This window comes from Dryas octopetala, chromosome 7, assembly GCF_963921425.1.
Source record: "Dryas octopetala chromosome 7, drDryOcto1.1, whole genome shotgun sequence".
NCBI classification, from domain to species: Eukaryota; Viridiplantae; Streptophyta; class Magnoliopsida; order Rosales; family Rosaceae; genus Dryas; species Dryas octopetala.
The window spans coordinates 17,485,484-17,506,296 of NC_141372.1; the positions used below are offsets into that span (position 1 = coordinate 17,485,484).

At 40.1% G+C, this 20,813-nt stretch overlaps 1 non-coding gene across 1 annotated transcript; it reads left to right on the top strand.

Annotated features, from left to right (window-relative positions):
• Nucleotides 1–19,035: 19,035 nt before the first annotated feature.
• Nucleotides 19,036–19,142, top strand: LOC147280156 (small nucleolar RNA R71). Its single transcript, XR_015123735.1, has one exon. It is a non-coding gene; the product is annotated as a small nucleolar RNA R71 (small nucleolar RNA).
• The last annotated feature ends 1,671 nt before the right edge of the window (nt 19,143–20,813 follow it).

A 20,813-nucleotide genomic window follows, 5' to 3' on the forward strand; every position in this document is an offset into this window, starting at 1 on the left:
TCCACCTTGGGCTTGTCACCTTGGGCTTGCGCATGGCCCCTTATCTTGCTAGGGTTTGCATGGCATGCATGCGCATGCATGGCTGCCATCTACCTCCTTGCGTGTGGCTTTTGGGCTGCTAGGGTTTGGGCCCATGCATGTGCATGCATGGCCCACTTGGTTCGGCATCCCTAGGGCCCATGGGCCCTCCACTTTTGACTTCCCATTTTGCCCCTCATTTCCATTTGAATTTAAATTCATTTCTTCCCTCCATTCATTTCCATGGATTTCCACCACCTTCTGGAAGCTTTTGGAACCTTGAAAAACATTTCCTGGTGCAACTAGGATTTCTTGAAAATGAGAGATTCCTTATCCATTTCGACTTCTCGTAATGACCATATTGCCCCTGGGGTCTCCTAGTGTCACTAGGACTCCTTTCCCTAGTTGGGTTAGGTTTCCTAGTTCAACCAGGATTTCCTGTTCGAATCAGGATTTCACATTTCTGGCTCCGCAATGATGGTTCTGGACTTGATGTTTCCTAGTGTGACTAGGAATCCTCATTTGACTAGGATTTCTGCACTTTTCCTGGTTTGACCAGGATTTCACTCGTTTTCCTGGTTTGGCCAGGAAATGTCCCAAAATGGCTCCATTTGCTTCTTTTTCTCATTTCTGCTTCATTTGACCTGAAAACACAAAAACAAGACAAGAAACACAAAATAGCGAGTTCTAACACTCTAGGTTAAGGAATTAGTATCATAAAGTGATGCAAAATGCACACTCATCACACCCCCAAACTTAGATTTTGCTAGTCCTCGAGCAAATAAAGGAAAGAAAAGACTCAAAACTGACTCCAACATCCCAACAACTGAATTCATGCGCATAACCATTAATCACATAAGAAAGCAAGGCATATAAATGGTATTCTTCAAATTCTAATAACATTTCAAATAACATACCTCGCTCCTCTATTGTCATATAGGCCATCCTTGACACAAATCCAAGTATTAGACAAACAAAACTAAATCAATACATACATAATAGATTCAACTCCAATCCTCACTATGGCATACTCTCAATGATAAACACTCAAGAATTGGGTTGATATGTGCACTCAAAAGTATATGTGAGAGGAAATATGTAACAAAAACAATTAGCTCACATATGTATATGAAATAAAGGCATATTTAGAAAGAAATACTGATCTCATGAAAAGAATACAAATGCTTGAAATAGAATCAATAACCATAGGCTCCCTTCTTAAATAGACTCCACATAAGTATAATACACACCTCTTGAGATCAGCTAGGGCTTTAAATAGGGTTGTAATGAAGGCTTAGGCTAGGATAGGGTATTGAAATGAAAAGGAAACACAAAGGGCTAAATTCATGGAATTGCAAGCACCAATAGAACATTCTGAGGTACACTTTGCTTCTTTGCACTTCATAGCTTACTTTGAACTCTTTTTGCTCTTTTTTTTTTTTTTTCTTTTGAAACCGTCCCATTTCTTTTCTTTGATTTCTTTTCTTTTTCTTTTCTTTGGGTACGGCATACATACTTTTCTAACACATTTTTGTACAAGCTATGCATTTTCACTTCTTTTTCACCTCAATCAACATATAGACAACTTGCAACACCATAAAAAGGGTAAAACGAATGAAAGGGGTGGTACACCCCCAAACTTAGGGTTTGGTATGGGGTAACAAAGAAAACGGCTTAAAAGGCTCAAAATGGGTAACTAAGGATAAAACATGTAATGGTTAGGCTTTCAGGCTATGGGGTACACAAACAGGGCCTAAATTCATTTCTCAAGAGTTATGCAAATACGACATGCTTTGTGTACACAAGAAAAGAGTTCTAGCTCATTGATTCAAGATTATGCATATTCCAAGCAAATGACCAAATGAAAGACAATGAGATCAAAACAACGACTTATATGACAATGATAGAATCAGAGTGGCGCGCAACACTCAAGAATTGAAGAACAGGGCTCAAAAGCTCACTTAGGTCATGCAAGTCTACTCTATTATGCATATAATCATTAGTAATGCTAATCACAACCTAAATTCATATCAACAAGGCCAAATGACATAGAATTGCAAGATATGTTATGGAACACTATTAGAATGAAAAGAACACCAGGTATACACACAATACTAAAACATGCTCATAACAACCATGCACACTCAAATCAATTAGTTGGGGACTCAAAACGACCTGAAACAACCAAAATGACTCAAAAACTTTTTGTTTTTAAAACAATGTCGCACACTTCAAAAGAATCACATCCATCACTAAGGTGAATGAGATCTAACGAAAACGTGCATTTTGATGTGGGTTTTGACACCGTAAGTTTAAAAACAAAAGAAAAAGTTTTTTCCTAACCTAAAAACACCTAAAAACACTAAAAATGAAATTTTTTTTTTTTTTTCTTTTTCTAAAAACACTCAAAAACACTTAAAACACCCTAAACACTTGTTCTAACCTAAAAACACTAACAAATGACAATTGCCCTTCCCCCCACACTTAAATGATACATTGCCCTCAATGTATGTGAAATAAATGCAAGAATGATCAAATTAAGCGAAACGGGAAATTGCAAACATCCAAAACCAAATAAACACACCAAAACGAAAAAATTGTCTTATGAAGCGAAATAAAGAAACTGTTTACTTGCATACGCAAGCGTGGACACTCCAAGGGTAGGCGTGGCCTCCTTGGTCCTCGACTCCTCCTCCTCCATTATTCGAAACAAAAACTTGGGTTGCCTCCCAATAAGCGCTTGTTTTTCTGTCTTCAGCCTGACATTGCCATCTCCTTTACTTACGTCCTTCCCTCTTCCTCTTGCCATTGCTACTCTCGGCATTCCCTAGGATCGAACTGAGGAAGCTCTCCATCTCGGACTTCTCCTCTCCATAAAAAGTGACCTCCTCGTTTTCTGGCATCTCGGAAGTGAGCACATACAACTCTCGCTTGGCGTAGTGCCGAATTGTCATGGCGCTCTCCAATGCTTTGTACTCCATGTTAGAGGTGCACAAAAATGGTCTCCCAAGAATAATAGAGACATCGCCCGGAATTGTCGGCACATCTAGCACTATGAAATCAGAGGGGATTAGTAATTTACGACATTTAACCAAAACATCCACAAGCATACCACAAGCTTCTTGGGCTGAAGAGTTGGCGAAGCGAATGTTCACATCAGCTGGTTGCAAATCAGCCTCTTTGAATCCAAGCCTCTCGAACACAACCAGCGGCATGACATTGATAGCTGCACCACTGTCAATTAAGGCATTGGTGATCTTATGCTCCCCTATGCTGCATGATATGACCAACGAGCCCGGATCCTTCTTCTTGCTTGGAAAAGATGCAAAGAGATAACCACGAATCTCCCTAGGAACATTGTGACTATGCCCTTGCTTCTCAACCTTCTTCTCAATAGATTTCAACTCCCTCATGGTTGCTGGAAATTTGGTGATGTCGATGTCCGGAATGAGGGGAATCACACGTGTATCCTTATGCTCTTCAGTCATTTCTGGATCCTCCTCTTCCTCACTATCACTGATCTCAATTACTTCCTTCACCACCTTAGTTTTGACCATTCTAACTCTTTTTCTTGGAGTAGTCCTCAAAATAGCATTTACATGCTCCTCATTCTTCGGGTTGACGATGGGCTGACTTGGCAACTTCCCCTTCTCTCTCTGACCCAAAGTAGTGGCAATCTGACCCATTTGACTCTCCAAGTGTGCAATAGCCTTCGAATTGGCTTGCATCTGCTGCTCGGTACGGTTCATGAAGGCATTGGTGCTCTGGGCAAGGGAAGTGGTGCTTTGAGCAATCTGAGCAATCTTGTCCTCCAAACTAGACCTCTCGGCATTAGGGTGCACATACGGCTTGTTGGTGCTCCCACTAGCTTGCTGTCCATTGTTGTTGCTCCATCTGAAATTCGGGTTGTTCTTCCATCCAGGGTTGTAAGTGTTGGAATATGGATCATATGGCACCCTAGGATAATTCCCAACCTGGTTCACTTGTTCCACGTCACCCCCTTGTCCTTGCGCACTCATCATCTTCTCTTGAGCCATAGATAACTTCTGCACCATAGTCTTGATTTCCATAATCTGTCCCTCCATGGTGTTTGGCACATCAGCTACCTCATACAACCCTCTCTTTGGTCCTCCTCTTGCACGATTGGAATCCCATTGTTGAGAACTCAAAGAAAGCGACTCAAACAATTCTGTAGCCTCATCCTCCGTTTTAGACATAAACGCACCACCACATGCCGAATCCACCTTGGCTTGGTCTCTCTCCAACAATCCCTGATAAAAACAACAAATCACATACCAAGGAGATAGGTTATGGTGTGGGCAGCTAGTAAGTAACTCATTGAATCTGTCCCAAGTCTCATGGAATGGTTCGTCCGCCTTTTGCACAAATCCAAGGATCTCCTTCCGAATCGAATTAGTCTTGGAAATGGAATAGAACTTGTTCAAAAACTTGCTCGAAAGATCATCCCATGTCGAAATGGAACCACTGGGCAGCGAATACAACCACCTCTTTGCCTTGTCCTTAAGCGCAAAAGGGAACATCCTCAAACGGTACTGATCAGCGTTCAGGCCCCTCAATTGTGCGGCTTCACAAACCCCGGAAAACTCCTTCAAGAAATGGATCGGATCCTCCCCATTCAGCCCATGGTAGCTCGGCAACAAGTGAATCTGACCACTCTTGATTTCGAAATCAGTGGCTATGGTGGCATACCGAATGCACGATGGTTGAGTGGGCAGCGAAGGTGCTGAAAAATGGCTCAGGGGCTGCGGCACTATCTCGTTTGCTTCAGCCATGTCGACACTCTCAGTCTCTTCACTACTCGAATCTGATGCACTAGGTTGCGGGCTGACTTGTGATGCACCTAAAGCTTCGTTCTTGAGCCTCTCCAACCTAGCAACAAGCTCAGGGTTCATAAAACACACCTAATCAAGAGAAAAACACACAATCAGTAGAAAGAATGCATATAAAGGCATGGCATTTATTAAAAACTAAAAATTAACAAAAACTGAAATCTAACTAATATAACCTAATTCTAATGACTAATTACACCAATTCATTGATATTAGACATCATTCCCCGGCAACGGCGCCAAAAACTTGTTGAATGTGTTTTCTTAGAATAAAATAAACAATTATCTCATTCTAAGTTTACTCGCAAGTGCACGAATCGCATTAGTAGCAAAGCGTACAAGCACGAGGTCGATCCCACAGGGAATGGTTAATATACAACAAATCAGTGCAAATAATCACTAGAATAACTAAATGGGGGGTTTTGAAAGATGGAAACACACACACACATCACCACACGCACACACACTTTATTCTATCTTGCAATGTTAATTTTCAGTCTCAAATCAGATAAGCATGCAATAACCATCCAAGGCTAATGACAGTTAATTTGAACACAACATATTAAAGTTTGACAGCTAAAAAGGTTTGGCTAGTTACTTTCTCGCCATTGTTCTCCTAATGCATAAACTAAGAGCTTCTTGGGCCTTCCTTAGCTAGTTAACCTACATGTTCCCTAGTTCAAGCTAGGGCAGCTGTTACCCATGCAGGAGTCATTAAGTTTTATGAGAACGTCAAACATGCACAACATATAAGCTTTGACTATTTCCTTATAGAGGTCGCCCAACCCCACTACCAAGAATAATCCCTTATTCCCTTGTTACTTGTGGTTTAGTGTCTTTGACTATTTCACAGCTAAACCTAACGGATAAACTAGATGCAATTACCCTAAGGTGGCCAGTCAAAGGATGCAAACAACTAGTGACGGGGGTTTTAATAGATAGTGGAAATTTAATATGTGCAAACATCAAACTAACAGACCAAGAGACGGATAAACGATTTGTTAAAGCATACGAATCCATTAATCGACCTACAATTAACATGCAAGATAGAATAACTAACCTACATAATTAAAACAAATAAATAAAAGGAACAAAACAGCAACAAATAAATGAAATCCCAATTCATGATTGTTAAATGAAATCAGAAACGCGAAATTAAAGAAACTAAAAGCGTAAACAAATGGAAATCAGCAACATGAATTAAAAGCAATAAAGAGATAACTAAATAAAATCAGATTGCAAAGATTAAATAACAACTAACTAAAATCAGAACCAAAGCTATAAAATAAATAAAAAGACAACTGAATTAAACCAGCAAATTAATTTAATAAAATCAGTAACATGATCCAACAATAACAATAGAAACTAAAAGGAAAAGGAAAACAAAAATCAGAGGTGCAACAAATGGGGGCTGCGGCAAGGGGGGAGGAAGGAGGAGGCACCTAGCACAAGCAATTGGCTCACGGCAAGGTGAGCTTGGGCTTGTGGCAGCAGGTGATCCTTCCCTCTCAATGTCACGCCACCCTCTTCCTAAACCTCTCTCTGAATTCGGCTCACCTTACAAGAATGAAAGTCTGAAACTAAAAACCTAAATCAGCAAAATAAAACTAAGAGAGAGAAGAGAGAATTCGGCTGAACCTAGGAGGAATAAAAGTGATCTCTAAAAGTCTGAATGAGGAGGTTTAAATAGGAGAAGACTTCCTTGAGAGGCAAGGAAGAGACTTGCGGCTGCATAGGGTTTTCCTTCTCCTAGTGCCTTGCGGCTTCAGCTAGGGTTAGCTGACTAGGGCCTTGCGGCATGGGCTTCCCCCTTTGGGCTTAAGTGGCTCACGCCTAGCCTAGCTAGGGTCCCTCCTTGGCGCATGGGCTGGTAGCCTTGGGCTTTGGGCTTGCATGTTGGGCTTCCATGTTGGGCTTCAGTAGCTTGCACAAGATGGGCTAGGGTTTCACTCCATGGGCTTCCACCTTGGGCTTGTCACCTTGGGCTTGCGCATGGCCCCTTATCTTGCTAGGGTTTGCATGGCATGCATGCGCATGCATGGCTGCCATCTACCTCCTTGCGTGTGGCTTTTGGGCTGCTAGGGTTTGGGCCCATGCATGTGCATGCATGGCCCACTTGGTTCGGCATCCCTAGGGCCCATGGGCCCTCCACTTTTGACTTCTCATTTTGCCCCTCATTTCCATTTGAATTTAAATTCATTTCTTCCCTCCATTCATTTCCATGGATTTCCACCACCTTCTGGAAGCTTTTGGAACCTTGAAAAACATTTCCTGGTGCAACTAGGATTTCTTGAAAATGAGAGATTCCTTATCCATTTCGACTTCTCGTAATGACCATATTGCCCCTGGGGTCTCCTAGTGTCACTAGGACTCCTTTCCCTAGTTGGGTTAGGTTTCCTAGTTCAACCAGGATTTCCTGTTCGAATCAGGATTTCACATTTCTGGCTCCGCAATGATGGTTCTGGACTTGATGTTTCCTAGTGTGACTAGGAATCCTCATTTGACTAGGATTTCTGCACTTTTCCTGGTTTGACCAAGATTTCACTCGTTTTCCTGGTTTGGCCAGGAAATGTCCCAAAATGGCTCCATTTGCTTCTTTTTCTCATTTCTGCTTCATTTGACCTGAAAACACAAAAACAAGACAAGAAACACAAAATAGCGAGTTCTAACACTCTAGGTTAAGGAATTAGTATCATAAAGTGATGCAAAATGCACACTCATCAAAAGGTGAGCTAGGGTTGCGGCACATGGTCTCTCATTCTCCCTTAAGTGGCGCCACCCTCTCACTCTCTCTCTCTAAAATTCGGCCTCCCCCTCTTACTCTGAATTCTGAAAATATAAAAATATGGGAGCCCCAAACAATGAGAGAATAAGATATATTTATAGAGGTGAGGTGAGGATTCCTTGGGAGGCAAGGAAAAGACAAGGTGCGGCTAGGGTTTCATTAAAAGAACATGGGCTGCTGCAAGCTTGTGGGCGTGATGGGCTTAATGGGTTGCAAGCAAGGAATAAAATTTCGGGTTTCGAGGAAATTTCGATGAAAATTTCGACGGAAATTTCGAAGATTTTTAAATTTCGACAGAAATTAAACGGAAACGATGGAAATTACTATCAAAATACGGAAATTTTGAATGAATCTTTACTATATATTTATTTGACATATTATCTACTATATTGATAAAAAACATTGAAGAAACCAAATTATATAGTAAGTTTCATGTGATATAAGATGAATATAATGCGCGCTGAAGGTAAATACTATGAAATAAAATTAGTATAATGAATAAATAAAATTAATATATTATTTATACTTTATAATATATACACTAAATTCTATATACTTTATAATCTATACTCTATATTATTTAAGATATCGTATAGAATATTAGGGTTTAGGTCTTTTAGGATATTTTTAATTATTTTTTATATAAAAAGATATTAGAGTTTATTGGTTTAGGGTTTAAAAACAATTAAACGAAATCTCAAATCATTTTTTTTTTCAATTGCCCAAAAACCTCAAACTAGGATATGGTATATGATATTAGGGTTTAGGCTCTTTAGAGCATTTTAAATTATTTTTTATATTGAAATATATTAGAGTTTACAAATTTAGGGTTTAAAAACAACTAAATGAAACTCCAAAAAAGCCAAATAAAAACCCAAACTATTTTATTTTCTTTACAATTGCCCAAAGGCCCCAAACTCTAATCTACCCTAAACCTTTTAATTTTTTTTTCTCTTTTTTCTTCTTCTTTTTCTTTTTTTCTTTTTCTTTTTTTCTTTTCTTTTTTTCTTCTTCTTTTTCTTCTTCTTTTTCTTTCCTTCTTTTTCTTTTTTTCCTTTCTTTTTTTTTTCTCCCTTTTCTTTCCTTCCTTCCCTTTTCTTTCTTTCCCCCCCGAGTCTCCAGCAAAACTTTTCCACTGTTTTTCTTCTCTCTCTCTCTCTCCCCCCCTGCTGCGCCGCCTGCCTCGCCCCCCCTGCCGCGTCGCCTGCCGCGCCCAAGATCTCCCTCGATCTCCCTTCTGCCGCGCCCCCCGGCCACCCCCTGCCGCCGCCCCTCCTTTCTCCCCCGATCTCCCCCTGCCGCGCCCCCCTGCAGCCGCCGGCGAAAACTTCGGCGAAATTTCGAGAATTTCGACGAAATTTCGAAAATTTTGCCGAAATTATACCGAAAATTTAACAAAACTAGGTTTCGATTTCGCCCACTCCTCAAATCGAAAATTTTTCGCCGAAATTTTCAAAATTTAAACCCTTGGTTGCAAGTGGGCTGGCTGTATGAGTTGGGCTCTTTTTGGGCGTAACTTCATTTCAGTTCGCGGAACTGCTGCGCTATCTCCACTAAAATGGCCATATCTTGGGCTAGAAAACTCGGAATTGAAATCCGTAAAATTACCTGCAGAGCTAACATCCGTATCTTTCCAACCATATATGGCTTGCTACCTGATTCGTTCTGGAGAATTATAGAATTTCTGTCGAAATTGGTGCTCTATTTTCCAGGGTTTTGACTTTTTCTTCAACTAGGATTCCTTGTGATATTTGACTGAATCTTATGAGATTTCCCATTCCTTCCTTGGGCCTTGGGCCTGCTGAGTGAGTGCGGCATAGGCTTGGGCTCTTGGACTTTGGAATGGCACAACTTGGGCTTCCTCCAATTGGGCTTGCAATAGGCGCATGGCATTGGTCCTTTGGGCTAGGGTTATGCGCATGGCCCATAGTGCATGGGCTGCATGTGTGGTCCATGTCATGTGATGATGTGGCATGGTTGACCATGGACTTTGACTTTTGACCTTTGACTTTGACCAAAAGTAAACCTTGAGCAAAAAGATTTCCCAAAAGATTTTTTCTGAGATTCTCTAAAGATTCTTTCCAGATTCCAGATCCTTCTAGCAGATTCCCTCAAGATTCCTTTTCCCATTTCTTCCATTTTTTGCTCAAAGTAGCCTCATTTAGCTTCTTTCTCCATCATTGCTTTATTTAACCTAAATACACAAAAACAAGACAACAGACACAAGAGTGAAACCCTAGCCCATCTTGTGCAAGCCACTTCAGCCCAACACATGTGAGCCCCAAACACCATCAAGGCCCAAGACCATCAGCCCATGCGCAAGGAGGGAGGCCCTAGCTGACTTGCATGCATCACTTAAGCCCAAAAGGCTAAGCCCTTGTCGCAAGCTCATAGCTAGAAACCCTAGCTGATGCCGCAAGCTACAAGGAGCAGAAACCCTAGCTGCCGCAAGTTTTCTTATCCTTGCCTCTCATGGATTTGTCCTCTATATATATCCCCTCAATTCAGAACCCTAGATACCTACACACTTGAGAGCCGAAATCTCCTTGCCTCCTAGTTTATTTTATGTTTTAGGTTTTTAATTTCAGTTTTTAGTTTTGTTCTTGTGAGGGCTAGCCGAAAGTTGAGAGAGAGGAAGGTGTGGCGTGGCTGCAAGGAAGAGCAACCCTAAGCCGCAAGCCCTAGCTCACCATAGCCGTGAGCCAATTGCTTGTGGAAGGTGCCTTCTCTTCCTTGTCTTGCCGCAGCCCCTTTTGTTGTTTCCCTTTGATTTTTCTTCTAGTTTTCAGATTTATTGTTTGATATTTGTTTCTGAATTTATTTAATTTATGATTCTGATTTTCTTTTAGTGCATGGTTCTGATTTCAATTAATTTAGTTGTTTAGTTTATGCCTTTAATTTTGTGTACTTTGCGTTTCTGATTTCTTAGCAAGCATGAATTGGGACTTTGTTTATTGTTGCTGTTTTCATTTATTTAATTTTATGTAGTTAGTTATTCTATCTTGCATGTTAGTCGTAGGTTGATTAATGGATTTGCATGTTCTAACAAATCGTTTATCCGTCTCTTGGTCTGTTAGTTTGATGTTTGTATGTATTAAATTTCCACTATCTATTAGAACCCGTCACTAGTTGTTTGCATCCTTTGACTGGCCACCTTAGGGTAATTGCATCTAGTTTAATTGTTAGGTTTAGCTGTGAAATAGTCAAAGACACTAAACCACAAGTAACAAAAGAATAAGGGATTATTCTTGGTAGTGGGATTGGGCGACCTCTATAAGGAAATAGTCAAAGCTTATATGTTGTGTATGTTTGACGTTCTCACAAACCTTAATGACTCCTACATGGGTAACAGCTGCCTTAGCTTGAACTAGGGAACATGTAGGTTAACTGGCTAAGGAAGGCCCAAGAAGCTCTTAGTTTATGCATTAGGAGAACAATTGCGAGAAAGTAACTAGCCAAACCTTTTTAGTAGTCAAACTTTAATATGTTGTGTTCAAATTAACTGTCATTAGCCTTGGATGGTTATTGCATGCTTATCTGATTTGAAACTGAAAACTTAACATTGTAAGATAGAATAAAGGGTGTGTGCGTGTGGTGATGTGTGCGTGTGTTTCATCTTTCCAAAACCCCCCATTTAGTTATTTTAGTGATTATTTGAATTGATTTGTTGTTTATTAACCATTCCCTGTGGGATCGACCTCGTGCTTGTACGCTTTGCTACTAATGCGATTCGTGCACTTGCGAGTATACTTGGAATGAGATAAATATTTATTTTGTTCTAAGAAAACACATCAACAGCATTCTATACCTGTTAAATCACATTTCGTGTTAAGAAAGCACGAAAAGATCATTTCGGTGCATACTTGGTTCAATTTCATCCAAATAGCACCAAAACGTTCCCAGTTGGGAAGAAAGACAGAGGGAAACACTTTCTCATGTTAGGATAAGCGTTCTAGACCTATTGAACCAGATTTGGTTTTAAGAACGTACAAAAACTTCATTTCGATGCATACTTGATCTAAATTTGTCCAAATTGCAACAAATCGTTCTCGGTTGGAAAGAAAGACATGGGGAAACGCTTTCTAATGTTAGGATTAACGTGCTAGACCTATTGAACCACATTTGTGTTAAGAACGCACAAAAACGTCATTTTGTTGCATACTTAGTCCAATTTCGTCGAAATAGCACCAAAACATTCTCGGTTGGCAAGAAAGACTGGGAGAAACACTTTCTCATGTTAGGATTAGCGTTCTAGACCTATTTAACGACATTTGATGTTAAGAACTCACGTAAACGTCATTTCGGTGCATACTTGGTATGAGTTCGTCCAAATTGCACCAAAACGTGTCTGGTTGGCAAGAAAGACAGGGGGAAACACTTTCTCATGTTAGGATTAGCATTCTAGACCTATTGAATGACATTTGATGTTAAGAACTCAAGAAAACTTCATTTCTGTGCATACCTGGTCTAATTTCGTCCAAATTGCATCATATTGTTCCCGGGTCGCAAGAAATACATGGGGAAACACTTTCTCATATTAGGATTAGCGTTCTAGACCCATTTAACCACATTTGGTTTTAAGAACGCAAAAAAATGTCATTTCATTCCATAATTGGTCAAATTTCGTCCAAATTGCACCAAATTGTTCCCGGTTGGGAAGAAAACCATGAGGATGCATTTTCTCAGGTGAGGGATTAGCATATTAGACCTATTGAATCACATTTCGTGTTAAGAACGCACGCAAGCATCATTTCAGTGCATAGTTGGTCCACTTTCCTCCAAATAGCACTTAAACATTCCCGTTTTGCAAGAAAGACATGGGGAAACACTTTCTCATGTTAGGATAAGCGTAATAGACCTATTGAACCACATTTTGTTTTAAGAATGCACGAAAACTTCATTTCGGTGCATAGTTGGTCTAATGTCGTCCAAATTGCACCAAATTGTTCCCTGTCGGCAAAAAAACCATGGGGATGCACTGTCTCATGTTATGATTAGTGTTCTAAACCTATTGAACCACATTCGGTATTAAAAACGCACAAAAACGTCATTTTGTTGTATACATGGTCCAATTTCGTCCAAATTGCACCAAATAGATACCGGTTTGCAAGAAAGACATGGGGATGCACTTCCTTATATTAGGATTAGCGTTCTAGACCTATTGAACTATATTTAGTGTTAAAAACGCACGAAAACGTCATTTCGGTGCATACATTGTCTAGTTTTGTCCAAATTGCACCAAATTATGTGACCGGTTTGCAAGAAAACCATGGGGATGCACTTTCACATGTTAGGATTAGCGTTCTAGACCTATTGAACCACATCGTGTTAAGAATGCACGAAAATATCATTTCGGTGCATGCTTGGTCCAATTTTGTCCAAATTGCACCAAAAAGTTCCCGGTTGGCAAGAATCACATAGGGAAATGCTTTCTTTTGTTAGGATTAGCGTGCTAGACCTATTGAATCACGTTTGGTATTAAGAACGTACAAAAATGTTATTTCGTTGCATACTGATGAGTGTGCATTTTGCATCACTTTATGATACTAATTCCTTAATCTAGAGTGTTAGAACTTGATATTTTGTGTTTCTTGTCTTGTTTTTATGTTTTTAGGTCAAATGAAGCAGAAATAGGAAAAGGAAGCAAATGGAGCCATTTTGGGACGTTTCCTGGTCAAACTAGGAAAACGAGTCAAATCCTGGTCAAACCAGGAAAAGTGCAGAAATCCTAGTCAAATGAGGATTCTTAGTCACTCTAGGAAACATCAAGTTCAGAACCATCATTGCGGAGCCAGAAATGAGAAATCCTGATTGGAACAGGAATTCCTGGTTGAACTAGGAAACCTAAACCTACTAGGGAAATGAGTCATCATGACACTAGGAGACCCCAGGGGCAATATGGTCATTACGAGAAGTCAAAATGGATAAGGAATCCTTCATTTATAAGAAATCATAGTTGGACTAGGAAAGGTTGGTCAAAGTCAACTCTATCAAGTCAAGGTTCCAGAAGCTTCTAGAAGGTGGTGGACATCCATAGAAATAAATGGGGGAAAGAAATAAATTCAAATTCAAATAGAAATGAGGGGCGAAATGGGAAGTCAAAGTCAATGGTCAAGGGTCAACTATGACAAGTCAACAAGTCAAATGGGCCATGGGCCTATATGGAAGTCAATGGCAAGGTGGCAGCCCATGCATGCATGCGCATGCCATGCAAGCCCATGCGCCAAACCCTAGCAGCCATGCAGCCCAAGCCCAATGCGCAAGACCCAAGTGGCAGCCCATGCGCATGAAGGAAACCCTAGGGGGCCTAGGCGTGTGTCACTTAGGCCCAATGCCAAGCCTTTGCCGCAAGCCCATGCTTCCCAAACCCTAGGTACTGGCGCATATGCTAAAGCCTTGCATCACAAGGATTTCTCCCTCACACCTCTATAAATATATCCTATTCTCTCCAGGTTCAGACTCTTCAGTTTCCCTAGTTCTCATATTTTCAGATTTTTAGAATTCAAAGAGAGAGAGAGAGGTGCCGAATTTAAGAGAGAGAGAGAGGTGGCGTTGTTGATGTGTTTTCTTAGAATAAAATAAACAATTACTTCATTCTAAGTTTACTCGCAAGTGCACGAATCGCATTAGTAGCAAAGCGTACAAGCACGAGGTCGATCCCACAGGGAATGGTTAATATACAACAAATCAGTGCAAATAATCAATAGAATAACTAATGGGGGGTTTTGAAAGATGGAAACACACGCACACATCACCACACGCACACACACCTTATTCTATCTTGCAATGTCAAGTTTTTGGTCTCAAATCAGATAAGCATGCAATAACCATCCAAGGCTAATGACAGTTAATTTGAACACAACATATTAAAGTTTGACAGCTAAAAAGGTTTGGCTAGTTACTTTCTCGCCATTGTTCTCCTAATGCATAAACTAAGAGCTTCTTGGGCCTTCCTTAGCTAGTTAACCTACATGTTCCCTAGTTCAAGCTAGGGCAGCTGTTACCCATGCAGGAGTCATTAAGTTTTATGAGAACGTCAAACATGCACAACATATAAGCTTTGACTATTTCCTTATAGAGGTCGCCCAACCCCACTACCAAGAATAATCCCTTATTCCCTTGTTACTTGTGGTTTAGTGTCTTTGACTATTTCACAGCTAAACCTAACGGATAAACTAGATGCAATTACCCTAAGGTGGCCAGTCAAAGGATGCAAACAACTAGTGACGGGGGTTTTAATAGATAGTGGAAATTTAATATGTGCAAACATCAAACTAACAGACCAAGAGACGGATAAACGATTTGTTAAAGCATACGAATCCATTAATCGACCTACAATTAACATGCAAGATAGAATAACTAACCTACATAATTAAATAAAACAAATAAAAGAAATAAAACAGCAGCAAGTAAACAAAGTCCCAATTCATGATTGCAAAAGGAAATCAGAAACGCAACTTAAATGAACCTAGAAGCATAAACTAAACAACTACTCTACAGTGCATCAATTAAATGAAATCAGAAACGCAAAATTAAAGAAACTAAAAGCATAAACAAATGGAAATCAGCAACATGAATTAAAAGCAATAGAGAGATAAATAAACAAAATCAGATTGCAAGATTAAATAACAACTAACTAAAATCAGAACCCAAACTATAAACTAATTAAATTCAGAAACTTAAATTAAATAAAATCAGAAACCAATATCCAACATCAAATCTGAAATTAGAAGGAAAAAAGAAAACAAAAATCAGAGGTGCAAGTGCATGGGGGCTGCGGCAAGGAGGGAGAATAAGGAAGCACCAGCACAAGCAATTGGCTCACGGCAAGGTGAGCTTGGGCTTGCGGCAGCAGGTGATCCTCCCCTCCCAATGTCACGCCACCCTCTTTCTAAACCACTCTCTGAAATTGGCTCACCTTACAAGAATGAAAATCTGAAACTAAAAACCTAAATCAGCAAAATAAAACTAAGGGAGAGAGAAGAGAGAATTCGGCTGGAGGAGGGGAAAAAGAATGAATCCTAAAGTCTGAATAAGAGGGGGTTTAAATAGGAGAAGCTTTCCTTGAGAGCCAAGGAAAGCTAGTTGCGGCTGGCTAGGGTTTCTCTCCTAGTGCCTTGCGGCTTCAGCTAGGTCCAGCTGGACTAGGCCTTGGCGTGATGGGCTGCTCCCTTTTGGGCTTGAGTGGCTCACGCCTAGCCTAGCTAGGGTCCCTCCTTGGCGCATGGGCTGGTAGTCTTGGGCTTTGGGCTTGCATGTTGGGCTTCCATGTTGGGCTTCAGTAGCTTGCACAAGATGGGCTAGGGTTTCACTCCATGGGCTTCCATCTTGGGCTTGTCACCTTGGGCTTGCGCATGGCCTCTTCCTTGCTAGGGTTTGCATGGCATGCATGCGCATGCATGGGCTGCCATCTTCCTCCTTGCGTGTGGCTTTTGGGCTGCTAGGGTTTGGGCCCATGCATGTGCATGCATGGCCCACTTGGTTCGGCATCCCTAGGGCCCATGGGCCCTCCACTTTTGACTTCCCATTTTGCCCCTCATTTCCATTTGAATTCAAATTCATTTCTTCCCTCTATTCATTTCCATGGATTTCCACCACCTTCTGGAAGCTTCTGGAACCTTGAAAAACATTTCCTGGTGCAACTAGGATTTCTTGGAAATGAGAGATTCCTTATCCGTTTCGACTTCTCGTAATGACCATATTGCCCCTGGGGTCTCCTAGTGTCACTAGGACTCCTTTCCCTAGTTGGGTTAGGTTTCCTAGTTCAACCAGGATTTCCTGTTCGAATCAGGATTTCACATTTCTGGCTCCGCAATGATGGTTCTGGACTTGATGTTTCCTAGTGTGACTAGGAATCCTCATTTGACTAGGATTTCTGCACTTTTCCTGGTTTGACCAGGAAATGTCCCAAAATGGCTCCATTTGCTCCTTTTTCTCATTTCTGCTTCATTTGACCTGAAAATACAAAAACAAGACAAGAAACACAAAATAGCGAGTTCTAACACTCTAGGTTAAGGAATTAGTATCATAAAGTGATGCAAAATGCACACTCATCACACCCCCAAACTTAGATTTTGCTAGTCCTCGAGCAAATAAAGGAAAGAAAAGACTCAAAACTGACTCCAACATCCCAACAACTGAATTCATGCGCACAACCATTAATCACATAAGATAGCAAGGCATATAAATGATATTCTTCAAATTCTAATAACATTTCAAATAACATACCTCGCTCCTCTATTGTCATATAGGCCATCCTTGACACAAATCCAAGTCTTAGACAAACAGAACTAAATCAATACATACATAATAGATTCAACTCCAATTCTTACTATGGCATACTCTCAATGATAAACACTCAAGAATTGGGTTGATATGTGCACTCAAAAGTATATGTGAGAGAAAATATGTAACAAAAGCAATTAGCTCACATATGTACATGAAATAAAGGCACATTTAGAAAGAAATACTGATCTCATGAAAGGAATACAAATGCTTGAAATAGAATCAATAACCATAGGCTCCCTTCTTAAATAGACTCCACATAAGTATAATACACACTCTTGAGATCAGCTAGGGCTTTAATAGGGTTATAATGAAGGCTTAGGCTAGGATAGGGTATTGAAATGAAAAGGAAACACAAAGGGCTAAATTCATGGAATTGCAAGCACCAATAGAACATTCTGAGGTACACTTTGCTTCTTTGCACTTCATAGCTTACTTTGAACTCTTTTTGCTCATTTTTTTTTTTCTTTTTTTTTTTTCTTTTGAAACCGTCCCATCTCTTTTCTTTGATTTCTTTTCTTTTTCTTTCCTTTGGGTACGGCATACATACTTTTCTAACACATTTTTGTATAAGCTATGCATTTTCACTTCTTTTTCCACCTCAATCAACATGTAAACAACTTGCAATACCATAAAAAGGGTAAAACGGATGAAAGGGGTGGTACACCCCCAAACTTAGGGTTTGGTATGGGGTAACAAAGAAAACGGCTTAAAAGGCTCAAAATGGGTAACTAAGGATAAAACATGTAATGGGTAGGCTTTCAGGCTATGGGGTACACAAACAGGGCCTAAATTCATTTCTCAAGAGTTATGCAAAATACGGCATGCTTTGTGTACACAAGAAGAGAGTTCTAGCTCATTGATTCAAGATTATGCATATTCCAAGCAAATGACCAAATGAAAGACAATGAGATCAAAACAACGACTTATATGACAATGATAGAATCAGAGTGGCGCGCAACACTCAAGAATTGAAGAACAGGGCTCAAAAGCTCACTTAGGTCATGCAAGTCTACTCTATTATGCATATAATCATTAGTAATGCTAATCACAACCTAAATTCATATCAACAAGGCCAAATGACATAGAATTGCAAGATATGTTATGGAACACTATTAGAATGAAAAGAACACCAAATATACACACAATACTAAAACATGCTCATAACAATCATGCACACTCAAATCAATTAGTTGGGGACTCAAAACGACCTGAAAAACCGAAATGACTCAAAAACTTTTTGTTTTTAAAACAATGTCGCACACTTCAAAAGAATCACATCCATCACTAAGGTGAATGAGATCTAATGAAAACGTGCATTTTGATGTGGGTTTTGACACCCTAAGTTTAAAAACACAAGAAAAAGTTTTTTCCTAACCTAAAAACACCAAAAACGAAAATTTTTTTTTTTTTTTTTTTTTTTTCTAAAAACGCTCAAAAACACTCTAAACACTTGTTCTAACCTAAAAACACTAACAAATGACAATTGCCTTTCCCCCCACACTTAAATGATACATTGCCCTCAATGTATATGAAATAAATGCAAAAATGATCAAATTAAGCGAAACGGGAGATTGCAAATATCCAAAACCAAATAAACACACCAAAATGAGAAATTGTCTTATGAAGCGAAATAAAGAAACTGTTTACTTGCATACGCAAGCGTGGACACTCCAAGGGTAGGCGCGGCCTCCTTGGTCCTCAATGACTTCTCCTCCATTATTCGAAACAAAAACTTGGGTTGCCTCCCAATAAGCGCTTGTTTTTCTGTCTTCAGCCTGACATTGCCATCTCCTTTACTTGCGTCCTTCCCTCTTCCTCTTGAGCCAAAGATAACTTCTGCACCATAGTCTTGATTTCCATAATCTGTCCCTCCATGGTGTTCGGCACATCAGCTACCTCATACAACCCTCTCTTTGGTCCTCCTCTTGCACGATTGGAATCCCATTGTTGAGAACTCAAAGAAAGCGACTCAAACAATTCTGTAGCCTCATCCTCCGTTTTGGACATGAATGCACCACCACATGCCGAATCCACCTTGGCTTGGTCTCTCTCCAACAATCCCTGATAAAAACAGCAAATCACATACCAAGGAGATAGGTTATGGTGTGGGCAGCTAGTAAGTAACTCATTGAATCTGTCCCAAGTCTCATGGAATGGCTCATCCGCCTTCTGCACAAATCCAAGGATCTCCTTCCGAATCGAATTAGTCTTGGAAATGGAATAGAACTTGTTCAAAAACTTGCTCGAAAGATCATCCCATGTCGAAATGGAACCACTGGGCAGCGAATACAACCACCTCTTTGCCTTGTCCTTAAGCGCAAAAGGGAACATCCTCAAACGGTACTGATCAGCGTTCAGGCCCCTCAATTGTGCGGCTTCACAAACCCCGGAAAACTCCTTCAAAAAGTGGATCGGATCCTCCCCATTCAGCCCATGGTAGCTCGGCAACAAATGAATCTGACCACTCTTGATTTCGAAATCAGTGGCTATGGTGGCATACCGAATGCATGATGGTTGAGTGGGCAGCGAAGGTGCTGAAAAATGGCTCAGGGGCTGCGGCACTATCTCATTTGCTTCAGCCATGTCGACACTCTCAGTCTCTTCACTACTCGAATCTGATGCACTAGGTTGCGGGCTGACTTGTGATGCACCTAAAGCTTCGTTCTTGAGCCTCTCCAACCTAGCAACAAGCTCAGGGTTCATAAAACACACCTAATCAAGAGAAAACACACAATCAGTAGAAAGAATGCAAATAAAGGTATGGCATTTATTAAAAACTAAAAATTAGCAAAAACTGAAATCTAACTAATATAACCTAATTCTAATGACTAATTACACCAATTCATTGATATTAGACACCATTCCCCGGCAACGGCGCCAAAAACTTGTTGATGTGTTTTCTTAGAATAAAATAAACAATTACTTCATTCTAAGTTTACTCGCAAGTGCACGAATCGCATTAGTAGCAAAGCGTACAAGCACGAGGTCGATCCCACAGGGAATGGTTAATATACAACAAATCAGTGCAAATAATCAATAGAATAACTAATGGGGGGTTTTGAAAGATGGAAACACACGCACACATCACCACACGCACACACACCTTATTCTATCTTGCAATGTCAAGTTTTTGGTCTCAAATCAGATAAGCATGCAATAACCATCCAAGGCTAATGACAGTTAATTTGAACACAACATATTAAAGTTTGACAGCTAAAAAGGTTTGGCTAGTTACTTTCTCGCCATTGTTCTCCTAATGCATAAACTAAGAGCTTCTTGGGCCTTCCTTAGCTAGTTAACCTACATGTTCCCTAGTTCAAGCTAGGGCAGCTGTTACCCATGCAGGAGTCATTAAGTTTTATGAGAACGTCAAACATGCACAACATATAAGCTTTGACTATTTCCTTATAGAGGTCGCCCAACCCCACTACCAAGAATAATCCCTTATTCCCTTGTTACTTGTGGTTTAGTGTCTTTGACTATTTCACAGCTAAACCTAACGGATAAACTAGATGCAATTACCCTAAGGTGGCCAGTCAAAGGATGCAAACAACTAGTGACGGGGGTTTTAATAGATAGTGGAAATTTAATATGTGCAAACATCAAACTAACAGACCAAGAGACGGATAAACGATTTGTTAAAGCATACGAATCCATTAATCGACCTACAATTAACATGCAAGATAGAATAACTAACCTACATAATTAAATAAAACAAATAAAAGAAATAAAACAGCAGCAAGTAAACAAAGTCCCAATTCATGATTGCAAAAGGAAATCAGAAACGCAACTTAAATGAACCTAGAAGCATAAACTAAACAACTACTCTACAGTGCATCAATTAAATGAAATCAGAAACGCAAAATTAAAGAA